This window comes from Theropithecus gelada, chromosome 6 (assembly GCF_003255815.1).
Source record: "Theropithecus gelada isolate Dixy chromosome 6, Tgel_1.0, whole genome shotgun sequence".
NCBI lineage: Eukaryota > Metazoa > Chordata > Mammalia > Primates > Cercopithecidae > Theropithecus > Theropithecus gelada.
The window spans coordinates 99,827,523-99,840,278 of NC_037673.1; the positions used below are offsets into that span (position 1 = coordinate 99,827,523).

At 37.4% G+C, this 12,756-nt stretch overlaps 1 non-coding gene across 1 annotated transcript; it reads left to right on the forward strand.

The window, feature by feature from the left end:
• The first annotated feature begins 11,234 nt into the window (after positions 1-11,234).
• LOC112627308 lies at positions 11,235-11,396 on the forward strand. The gene has a single exon (XR_003120145.1). It is a non-coding gene; the product is annotated as a U1 spliceosomal RNA (small nuclear RNA).
• Positions 11,397-12,756: the final 1,360 nt, after the last annotated feature.

A 12,756-nucleotide genomic window follows, 5' to 3' on the forward strand; every position in this document is an offset into this window, starting at 1 on the left:
GCCCCACCAACTGCTGCCTATTGTTCAGTTGATTTCAATAATACTCTGGGGCATAAACTGTTCTTCAACCTACTCTAATCATACTGTGGGTCCTTTGAAGGAATAATGACTGAGGTCATTGTTTTATTTTTTTTATATATATATATATATGTAACATTTTATATATATAATATCTATCTATAATATATATAACATATTATATATATAATATCTATATCTATATATATTTCAGAGGGGTTACTCTCAGTTGATTTATTTCCATTTACCCCTACAAACCAACAAGCCTACCATCAAGCTTGTAATCTGAATCTTCTCTTAATTGCTTTTCATTGAAGCCTCCAGTGTTTCTGAGGGTACCCATAGGCTTGACTTTCTCCATGCTGTGTTGCAAATGACAACACAAATTCACTCTCTGATCATTTTTGAAGCCAGAAGTTCAAAATCACTTTCACTGGGCCAAAGCCAGGACCGTACTGTTTCTGGAGGCCCTAGAGCATAATATGTTTTTCTGTCCCTTTCAGCTTCTAGAGCAGCTCCGTTTGACTCATAGTCCCTTCTTCCATCTTTAAATTCAGTGTTGTAGGATCCTCTCTTTTTCACTCTGCTTCCTTCACATAATATTTTCTCCGTGTCAAATTGGCTTTACTCTTAATCATGTGAAATTGGCTTTACTCTTAGTCATGTCAAATTGGCTTTACTCTTATCAGAAACTTGTGAGTGTATTTAAGGCCCATCTAGACAATTCAGATAATCTTTTCATCTAAAGACTTCAACTTATTCACATCTTCAAAGTCAACTATATAACATTCCTAGGTTTCAGAGATTAGGTCGTTGATAGCTCTCAGAGGGGCCTACTACAGTGAGTATCCTTCTATCCCACCTCCAAGAAGACTCTCAAAATGGGAGTAGTGAAATGGTCTCTTTTCCATACAGAAAAGAAGAAACAAATATTTCTCCATTCTTCATCTGCAGATTCAACCAATAACACATGTAGGGCACTTTTCCTGCCTCTCATCCCATTGCACTGTAGGGCTGCTGGACACCTTAACACTGCAAAGTTAAGGTGGATATTGATTTTATTGTGACCATAATAGTACATTTGTCTGTGATCCAAAAGCCTTACATGCATAAGTTTAAAAATCACATTATTTATCTTGATATAAAGGCTCAACTAATCTATTTGCAAGAAATGAAAAGATAAACATATGTGGTTAGAGATTTATTTTTTGAGACAGAGTCTTACTCTGTTGCCCAGCAGTGGCACAATCACAGTTCTCACAGTTCCCTATAGCCTCAGCCTCCCTGGGCTCAGGTGATCCTCCCACCTCAGCCTTCCTAGTAGCTAGGTCTACAGGTGTGTGCCACCAGGCTCTGCTAATTTTTCTATCTTTTGTCAAGATGAGGTTTTGCCATGTTGCTCAGACTGGTCTTGAACTCCTGGGCTCTAGCAATCTACTCACCTGGGCCTCCCAAAGTGCTGAGATTACAGGCATGAGCCACAGCACCCAGCCAGAGATGTTTTAAAATAAAGCATTTTGAACTGGGTGTGGTGGCTCGTGTCTGTAATCCCAGCTCTTAGGGAGGCAGAGGCGGGAGAATTGCTTGAGCCCAGGAGTTCGAGACGTGCCTGGGCAATATAGCGAGACCTCATTCTACACAAAAAGGAAATAAAAAAAAGACACACAAGAAATAGGGCGTTTTAAAAGACTTCTGTGAAACATTCACATATAATGATGTTTTGTGATCCTAAATATCTGAAAATAGAGCAATTTATGACAAATGACTCAGCCTAGAGTGAAACTGCTGACCCCTTACAGTGATAAGCATATGTATGTATGGTGGACCCAGGTTATAAGATAACACCTGCTGTGGCCAGGCACCCCCAAGGGCTGACAAGAAAGTGAAATCAAAAGACAGATAATGGCTATGGACACTCTAACAACTGACAACTCTTCATTCACCTTGGTTGGAGTTCCAAGGGAAAATCATAGCTACTTCCTATGATTCTTTTCCTCCACTCTCTTATTACTGTCTGTGTGTGTTGAATATGTTGGCATGATGGTTGGTGTGTGAAAGCCTCTCAACAAACCATGAATTCAGAAGAACATAATTAGCCACTGAGTCATTGTGACACCATCCGGCCTCCCTGTTGGAGTTAGTATAATTAGGCTGAGTCAACCCTGACACTAGAAACACTTATGCCTCTTTGAGTTGGACTTTGTGTCATAGGCCTGATGCTGTGTCAGTCCCAAATATCTTGCAAGAATGTTTTTGTTGTGCACTGGAAGAAAACACAGATTTTAGATTAGGTAGGCCCAGGTTTAAATCTTGACTCTGATACCCATTATTTAGGATTATTTGTTGGTTCCACCGGGGTCCTGTTGCTAGAAGCATGGGAATCCTATCACTGAGATCAACAGGAAGAAAGTCTTTTTTGTGGGTACTTCAGCCTAACTATTAAATTCCTCTCCCCAACCCACGAGAGTTAGGGGTTTATATAACAGGGAGGGGTAAGGAAGAGTAGCTGGTCAAGAGGCAGCTAGTATGTCTCATTGTCCAGATGTGGTGACCTGTAAAGATCCTTGACACCATCTGGGAGGCCTGACGGTCAGTCTCCTGAGAAAGGAATTCAGATAAGACAAATGTAAGTTTCTCAAATTTCAGTTTTATGGGAAAATTTGGCCTGTTTCATAGATACATATCATTTCATGTTTTCAATCATAGAGCGGTCAAAACCCTACCTCGTGAGGGTTATAGAATCAAAGAAAATGGCTGTATTTGGTACATAGCAGACAGCTAATAAAGATGGATGTTGTCATAATGTTATGTTATGGGCCTGTAAATAAAAGATGGAAAAATAGGAGAGCTCATAAAGAGATCGTCGTATTAAGTATTTTTTATGATTTTAGAACCTACTAATAGTTTATATACACATGCCTATATATGTATGTGTAATTGCATATTTATCTTGTATGTGACATTTTTCACATATAACATCTCATTATATATCACATTTAAGATATGTAACAATCATATATGTAACATATCTTTTTAAGAAAAAAGAGACGCACACTCATTTTTATAAAATTAGTGAGTTTTTGCATATTGAAAGTTTTAGCAGTTTAAAATTTACATTATCTTAGTTTATTTTTCCATCAATGTTTAGAATCATCTTTTTTCCTAGAGGAAATCTTTAAACGTGTTTCTGAAAACCCTCATAATAAGACTCAAGGCATACATCTTTTCACTAGGGGGTTATAGAGTATTCATTCATACAATCCCTTAACTGTTCAGGAATATATTTTAAGAGATAATGAATCAGTAACACACCTATTTTCATTCCTTTAAATAAATGGGTTTAAATGTGAAGTAAGAAAGTTATCTGTATGAAGTACTGAGTAATTCAAAAATTTTGACAACTAGACTACTGTAGCATTAAAAACACAGATACAGCTGGGTCTGTTCTGTTCTTGTTGTGGGTACATATACTTTTGTTTCCAAATTTAGCCAAAAGTATTTTTATTTTAAGTACACGCTTTGGCAATTGCCTTTTTTCTTTTAAGGAACACATTACAATGCCTCATTTTGGCAGGAAGCTTGAGGGGGAAATATTATAAAATTGGGAAAACAAACAAAATGAAACTAATAAAATAAGATCAAAATTAAAGTACTGTTTAACCCTCAGAATTGACTGCATCTGGTGCAGAGCACAGGATGTAATTAGTGTGAGGTCCGGAACAAGTTATACACACATAATCACATTGGAGACTTTAGAATTGTTTCAAATCGGCTATATTCCTTTTATCCTTGTGATTTTTATAAAATAAATTACCTGATAAATCAAGTAAATCAGTCACTGTCTATATTATAAAATAATCATTTGGAATATATCTAACAACAAATATTTTTCATTGCCTAGTTGGCAGGAATTGTGCAATATTATCAAAGTTGTCAAATGAAAAAGTTTGATAATGAACTTTTATGTAACTACTAGAAATGTACTGTAAAGTTTTGGGTTAATCTACTCTACAGTATTTTATATATTACATATTACTAAGTGGTATCTCCCTCTCTCCATTTATACACATTATATATATATACACACACACGTTATATATACACATTATATACATATGCATATATATACACATATATATGTGCACATATATATGTAAAGTATATATGTGCACATATATGTGTATAGATAATATATACATACATGTGTGTGAGTTTGTGTGTGTGTATATATGTTTATGTGTGTGTGTGTGTGTGTGTATATATAAAGCAAAGACATTGAACTCACCAGTTTATTCTTTGGGCATTGTATCTGTTAGATAAATTAGACCTGGATTTAAAAACAATGCATACATAGTAGTAAAATCCTATTACCTCTCCAAAAACAAACAGACAAACAAAACCCAACAGACAGCATAATAGACAACAAATATACAAAATAAAATTAATTAAAATTTATATTTTATGGGTTCAAGTTAGTATCTACATCTTATTTTTCTAGGGATCCAAATTAAAGGTACAGATGTTTTCAGAAATTTAAAAATTTCAGCAGAAATAAAAACTTTTATGAACTGGATGGATATATAAGTTGGTATTTATAATCTCAAAATTAATTATAAATGAATCATTAGAAGTCTTTCTAATGAGTTATTATCAATCAAGTTCTGCCACAGTCAGTCAAAATTGGTTCAATCATGGTAAATAAAATCCATTGAATTAAACTAACTTTAGTTCCTACTTCTTTTGTATAGCTCATGCATTAAATTTTGAAGTTAACTTCTCAACATATTATAAACCTATGAAATGTTATTTCTTAACTTAGTCTTAAATTTAATAGCATATATTGTCTTTAGTAGGAATAAGAGAGAGATAAATAGAAGTTACAGGGCATATACTATGTTCACATATTATTCATGGTCATACCTTTTCACCAGCTCTCTTATTTATTCCTTAAAATATCATTGTGAGGTGTTTAATTATTATACCATTTTGGAGAAGAACAAAAAGGTTCAGAGAGCTTTAGCAGTTTTCTGAAAATTAGACAGTATGACTGAGCTAGAATTAAGGCTTAGATATGTTCAATTATAAAGTTCACACCCTTTCTTCTAAACTATTACACTTTAGAAATTGGAATCACATTCTTCAAATTATTTTGCAGAAATATAAGATGCCTGATTTCTGGATAGACTAGGTTACCCTGAAGTAACAAATATTCTGATAACCTTACTGATTTAGCACAGTAGCTCATGATACACCAACACAGGTTGCCTGAAGGCTTGGTTCTCTAGTTACAAAGAGACCCAGGCTAATAGTAGTTTTAATTTTCCCAGTCTTCCTTGATCACCTCAGAAGTGGGAAGAGACATGGCAAACAGTGAACCAATTCTTAGAACTTCAGCTAGGAAATAACACATATAATTTATTCTTACATTTTCTCAGCTAAAGAAAGCCACGCAGAGTCATGTATAATTTCACAGGTGGGAGAGAAGTCCAATTCTACCGGGTGCCTGGAAAGGGGAGAAGGAGAAAAAAAACAATTTTATATAAGCATGAATGGTTACTTTTGCTCATATTTTAGTAATAAATATTTAGTACACCTTTCCATAGGCAAAATATACTCATCCTTACTCAAGTGAGGCAAAGCCAAAATTTCTCATCTATTCACAGCTTCAATCTCAAAATTCAAGATTTCTATGTGATATCCAGTAGCATCAACATCTGTTTCAACATAGAGGTTCTTGATGTCAAGTTTTGTAAACTCAAAAGGGAAGTTCTGTGCCTCTTGCCTATCTAATTCTTAGAGGCCAAATGGGGATAAACCATTGTAAACGGCTTCATTCTGATAGAAGAGGATGTTAAACTATCTAATTCTCAGTGGCCACACGGGGATAAACCATAGTAAACTGTTTCATTCTGATAGAAGAGGATGGGAACTCTCTAATTTTCAGTGGCCAAATGGGGATAAACCATAGTAAACTGTTTTATTCTGATGGAAGAGGATGGGAAACACCAGCAGTTACTGCTCCTGAAATTCTGAAATCCTGCCTAGCAGAGGTTAGGAGGACTCCTACATTGAATAAGGCAAAGCTTCTTAATTAGGTCTGAATTCTGCTCCCTTGTAGCAATCTTCAGTACCTTGGCTGTGACCTCTGGAAGCTTTTTGATTTTTGTTTTTCCTTCTTTGTTATCTTTCTGGGCCACAACACATCTGAAGTTGGCATCAGAAAATATGTCCTCCTTGGGGGCTGAGCATCTTTCTCAGCTTGATTCCTGCTTGCACAAGATTTGAGATCTATAGGTCATTTTAAGGCTTAAATAATCAGAGACTTTTTGAGTGTAAGCTCATGCCTTAGGAGTATAACTCTTAAAGGCTTTTTTTTTTTTTCCATTTAATTCTACTTGGTTCAATAAAGAATACTAATATAAGACTTCTTAGGTTTACTTTTTGTTTTCCTCCTTTCTTGGCCTTCATGTTTCACTTTTATCACTTAGTTTCAGTTACTTTGAGTTAATTCAACTGAATTAGTCTGTTTTCACACTGCTATGAAGAAATACCCGAGACTGGGTAATGCACAAAGAAAAGAGATTTTATTGGCTCACTGTTCTGCATGGCTGGGGAGGCCTCAGGAAACTTACAATTGTGGTGGAAGGTGCCTCTTCACAGGGCGGCAGGAGAGAGAATAGCAGGGAAAATGCCAGACACTTATAAAACCATCAGATCTCATGAGAACTCACTATCATGAGAATAGCATAGGAGAAACTGTCCCCATGATTCAATTACCTCTACCTGGTCCCATCCTTGACATGTGGGGATTATTACAATTCCAGGTGAGATTTGGGTGGGGACACAGAGCCAAATCACATCATTCCACTTGACTCCTCCCAAATCCCAGGTCCTCACATTTATTTTTTATTTTTATTTTTTGAGATGGAGTCTCAGCCTGTCACCCAGTCTGGAGGGCAGTGGCACAATCTCAGCTCAATGCAACCTCCACCTCCCGGGTTCAAATGATTCTCCTGCCTCAGCCTCCTGAATAGCTGGGACTACAGGTGTCTGCCACAATACCCGGCTAATTTTTTGTATTTTTAGTAGAGATGAGGTTTCACTGTGTTAGCCAGGATGGCCTCGATCTCCTGACCTCGTGATCCACCTGCCTCGGCCTCCCAAAGTGCTGGGATTATAGGCATGAGCCAACATGCCTGGCCATGCCCTCACATTTCAAAACACAATCATGCCCTTCCAACAGTTCCCCAAAGTCTTAACTCATTTCAGCATTAACCCAAAAGTCTAAGTCCAAAGTCTTATCTGAGACAAGGTAAGTCCCTTTTGCCTATGAGCCTGTAACTGAAAGCAAGATGGCTACATCCTAGGTACAACGGGGGGTACATGCATTGGGTAAATACACCCATTCCAAATGGGAGAAACTGGCAAAAATAAAGGGGCCACATGACCCATCCAAGTCTGAAATCCAATAGGGCAGTCATTAAACATTTGAGTTCCCAAATGGTCTCCTTTAGTTCCATGTCTCACATGCAGGTCACACTGATGCAAGAGGTGGGCTCCCAAGGCCTAGGACAGTTCTGCCCCTGTGGCTTTGCAGGGTACAGCCCCTCTCCCAGCCGCTTTCTCAGGCTGGCATTGAGTGTCTGTGGCTTTTTCAGACGCAGGGTGCAAGCTGTTGGTGGATCTATAATTCTGGAGTCTGGAGGACAGTGGCCCTCTTCTCACACCTCCACAAGGCAGTGCCCCAGTAGGGACTCTGTGTGGGGGCTGCAACTCCACATTTCCCTTCTGCACTGCTCTAGCAGAGGTTCTCCATGAGGGCTCTGTCCCTGCAACAAACTTCTGCCTAACATCCAGGTGTTTTCATACATCCTTTGAAATCTAGGTGGAGGTTTGCAAACCCGAATTATTGATTTCTCTGCACCTGTAGGCCCAATACCATGTGTAAGCTGCCAAGGTTTGGGGCTTGTACCCTCTGAAACCTGAGTTGTACCTGGGCCCCTTTTAGTCTCGGCTGGACCTGAAGCAGCTGGCACATGGTACCATGTCCCAAGGCTGCATTGGATCAGGGGGCCCCTGGGCTCTGCTCATTAAACCACTTTTCCTCCTTAGTCCTCTGGGCCGGTGGTGGGAGGGGCTGCTGTGAATTAACTGACATGCCCTGGAGACATTTTCCCCATATTCTTGGTGATTAACATTCAGCTCCTTGTTACTTCTGCAAATTTCTGCAGTCAGTTTGAATTTCTCTCCAGAAAATGGGTTTCTCTTTTGTATTACATAATCAGACCGCAAAATTTTCAAACTTTTATGGTTTGCTTCCTCTTGAACATCTTGTATCTAAGACATTTCTTCCACCAGATACCCTAAATCATCTCTCTCAACTTCAAAGTTCCACAGAGCTCTAGGGAAAGGGAAAAATGCTACTAGTCTCTTTGAGAAAGCATAGCAAGAGTCACCTTTATTCCAGTTTCCAAAAAGTTCCTCATCTCCATCTGAGACCACTTCAGCCTGGATTTCATTGTCCATATCAGTATCAGTGTATTGGTCAAAGGCATTCAACAAATCTCTAGGAAATTCCATTCTTTCCCACATCTATCTTCTTCTGAGCCCTGCAAACTTTTCTAACTTCTGCCTGTTACCTAGTTTCAAAGTTGCTTCCACATTTTGGGGTATCTTTGCAGCAGCACCCCACTCCCAATATTAATTTCCTGAATTAGTTTGTTCTCATGCTGCTGTGAAGAAAATACCCAAGACTAGGTAATTTATAAAGAAAAGAGGTTTAAATGACTCACAGTTTCTCATGGCTGGGAGGCCTCAGGAAACTTAAAATCATGGTGAAAGGCACCACTTCACAGGGCAGCAATAATGAGAATGAGTGCCAGGAGAGGCAATGCCAGACACTTATAAAACCATTAGACCTCATGAGAACTCACTCACTATCACAAGAACAGCATGGGGGATAACACCCCCATGATTCAATTGCCTCCACCTGCTCCCGCCCTTGACATGTGGGGAGTATTACAATTCAAGGTGAGCTTTGAGTGGGGACACAGAGCCAAACCATATCACCAACCTGTCTTGGAAAGCCTTTAGCCTCTTTTTCCTACGCTATTTTATCCAACTGAAATGATTTACTAGGTAGCACAAACATGGCAGTGTTCCAAGACACCTTAATTCATTCAGAGGTTTTAACAGTGGGTGCTGTATTTGTTATCTGTTACTGCATAACACATTACTTCAAAACTTAGCGACTTAAAATAACACATGCTTATCATCTCACAGTTTCTATGCAGTTTCTATGGGTCGGGAATTTGGACATAGTTTGGCTGAGTCCTCTGTGTGAGGATTTCTTAGGAGGCTATAATGAAGTTATCAGCTAGTGCTGAGATCTCATTTGACCTGGGAAGGATCCACTTCTAAGCTTATTTACATGATTGATGGAAAGATTCAATTTCTCCAGGGTTGTTAGAGGGAGGGTCTCATTAACTACATGACTCACTGCTTAGAAAGGGCCACCCTAAGCTTCTTGCCAAATACAGCAATTTACTCCATAAAGGCCAGTGAGAAAGACAGAGTTTGCAAACAGAGTAGAAACCATCATCTTATGTAATGTAATCAGGGTAGTAACGGTCTATTATTTTCGCCACCACTAAGATGTAAGGTCCTCTCCAAAGCCAAGGGAAGAGAATTCCTACAGGTGTGGATACAAAGAGGCAGCAATTATGTCTGTCTTCCAAGCTGCCTGTCATAAATGTGATAGATACCCATAGGCTTGATTCAATCTTTGTGAGCACGTGAGATTTAATTTGTACTTTGTCTTCTGTCTCTCTTAGGACTTCTCAGTTTAATCTTTTACCAGTTAGTATTGAAACGAAATTACCTCTCTAAAATGGTAAATTCCTGGTTTTGGGGTCTCAATCATTCTCTTTCACTACCACTTTCTAACTGGCTAATTACTGTGCAGTATCTTGCCACTTCAGGCAGCTGCGTCCAACACACACTCCTAACGATCTGTTTCCAGTCTCTTCCCTAAGGCTGCTGTCCCATAAAAGTTCAGAGCCGAGAGAGTAGGTGAAATGGCATCAGATCTCTTTGCTCCTGGCTCCAAATGTAGCCATCTCCTCTGCTATCGCCACACAAGGTGATACAGGACATTTCTCCAGTACTCCAGACAGGCAGCAAGAGGTAAAGTCCATATATTTCCAGACTGTGACACTTCTCTGCAGAGTATATTCCACCATCATCTTTTGAAGCCAGCCATGAAGGTACAAGTGTCAGAGGAATCCCCTCTGAGCCCCACACAAGGAGGATATTCCTTTTTGATGCTGTAATTCATTCAAAGGCAGGGAAACTTTCCCTGGAAAGCTGGTTATTACATCTCTTTTTACTATTGCAAAATATGTAGATTTTGGCATTAACCTTTCCACTTGAGAATTAGAAATCCCTTCTTTTCTCCTACCATTTCATTCATAAAAATGTTTTGATTTTGAAAAACTGAGGACTCTAGTTTTATTCTGTGCTGGGATGTTTTCCTGGATAAGTTCAACTGCCTAAGCTGCTAAGATAGTTTGAAGAATGAAACAAGAAGATAAAAGAATTACTAGTCCTGAAAAATAAAACAGATACATTTGAAACATTGTCTCATTAGGTGTGCTTTCTTTTATTTATGTTTCCCTTATCTCTTTGCTTTCTGTCTTTTGCCTCATAGACTTTGTATGTCTCTTTAAATTCTCTAGCGTTTTTGGAACCATATATTCCATTTTCAATCCTACTGCTTGTTATCTTTTAGTTTTTTTTTTTTTTAAATTAAGCTTTATTTTCCTATAATTTTCACCCTCTCTACTAAAAGCCATTTTTAGTATTCTGTCTTGTTTTATCTTATTCTTTTTATTTCATGTAGATGGTTTTGATCTCCACCCTCATTCTTTTTTGGCTCTATTAACTTGTAACTCTTGATACATGAAGGCCATAACTTACTGCAATTATTAGGGAATACCATATTCCAGATACTTTCTTCTACATGTCACAATAGATCATCTCTTGAAGTATGCTGCTCCTCTAATTAATCTTCATATTGTTTTTTGGTTTTCTTTGTTCTTCAATACTTACTTGGCTCCGTGTTTTCTTTTATTTTCTCAATACTCGTATTCGAATAATGTGAGATAATGATACTGGGGTAAATATTTTTCATAGGTAAGAGTCAAAAGATTGCCTTTCTACTTATCTGGCAGAGGAGATACCATGATCACAAAAGTTGTTTTCACAGGGTGAGGCTTATCCATTGTATTCCAGATATGCTGACCCTTGTGATTTTCCCAATTGTGGGAAACTTGACTGCTTAATTTGTGTTAGTGGTGGACTGCATTTACAGTCTCCCACAGAGACTGTGATATCAATCTCTGATATTATAATATCACAGGTATCACAATTTATATCTCTGATATAAAGTTTTAAAAGATGAAAAAGAAAAACATTGCTTTCGGCCCTACTGTTTATGCTTCAATAAATACTTGAAAAGAAACTTGACATGTTCAACTCCAAGGGCAATTGTAGGTTTTAAACAGGCTTTATATGATTGCTTACCTTTTCTATATGCTACACCTTGCTCAGAGTTATAGAATATTATAGAATTACATGAAAAATTAGGATTTCTACCCTTTTCCTACATTACTGTAAACTTTTATGAAAAAATTGTCTTCAGTGAGTAAAGTGTGATGACTAAACACCCTATCATTCTAATTTTTTACCATATTGTTATTTAGAATTTGTATCTTATCAAGGAAAATCATGTGTGTGCGTGTGTGTGTGTGTGTGCGTGTGTGCCTGTTGGAGGGAGGTATACACATGTGTGTGTTGGGGTTGTAGCCTGAATTGAAATACAGAACAAACCCCAAGGGAGAAAAGGAATTTATGCCACAGTTCAGATTTGTATATTCTCTGAATCAGGTAACAAATGAGGGTTTGAATGCATGTCTATCACCATTATTTTCTAGATTATCTAGTGTAGTTGTGTGAAGCTGAACATATTATTGCCTAATGGACTTAGGTCTCAACAGTTGTTTTTTTCCTTCAATTAAATTTCATAAGTCCTATAATTTTTTAAGTTCCTACAAGATTTTGGCTTGTCTCTCAGCACTAAATTTCAAGTTATTGATGTTTTAAATCTTTTTTGTGTCTTCCCAGTTATTTTGTGCGGAAGTGGAAAAGGATATCAAAGGCTCTTAATAAAGCCATTAAGCCTGCTTTCCCCTATGTATAATAATATGATTATATTTAAAACTATATTTATCTTCCTACTTACAACCCTACATTTTAAAAATAAAAAGTCTAGAATAATAAAAGTACGTATTAGATACCTGAAAAATACCTTTGTAGAATGAATTGAAAATTCACCAAAGTCACATAGCAATGGGGCCACTGTCCACTTAAAATACTTAAATCAATCAAGAACAGTAGAATTAACTTGTCTCTGATCAGGCTTTGGCTCAAGTGTCAATGATAGTGTGCTTCAGGAAAGCAGAAAGATGTAGTGTTAATACTTAAATAATGTCAATACAATTGAAATGTGAATGACTGTGCAATATTAATTGGATTTATGTTCTATAAAATACATGAAAAAATGTTGGTAAAATTATATGATATTTCATTTATATAAAAGGTAACTCAAAAAGAGATGCATGTCTAACATATTCTTGGTTTCAAGGATATTTTTGAATTATTTCCAATGCATGATAAATT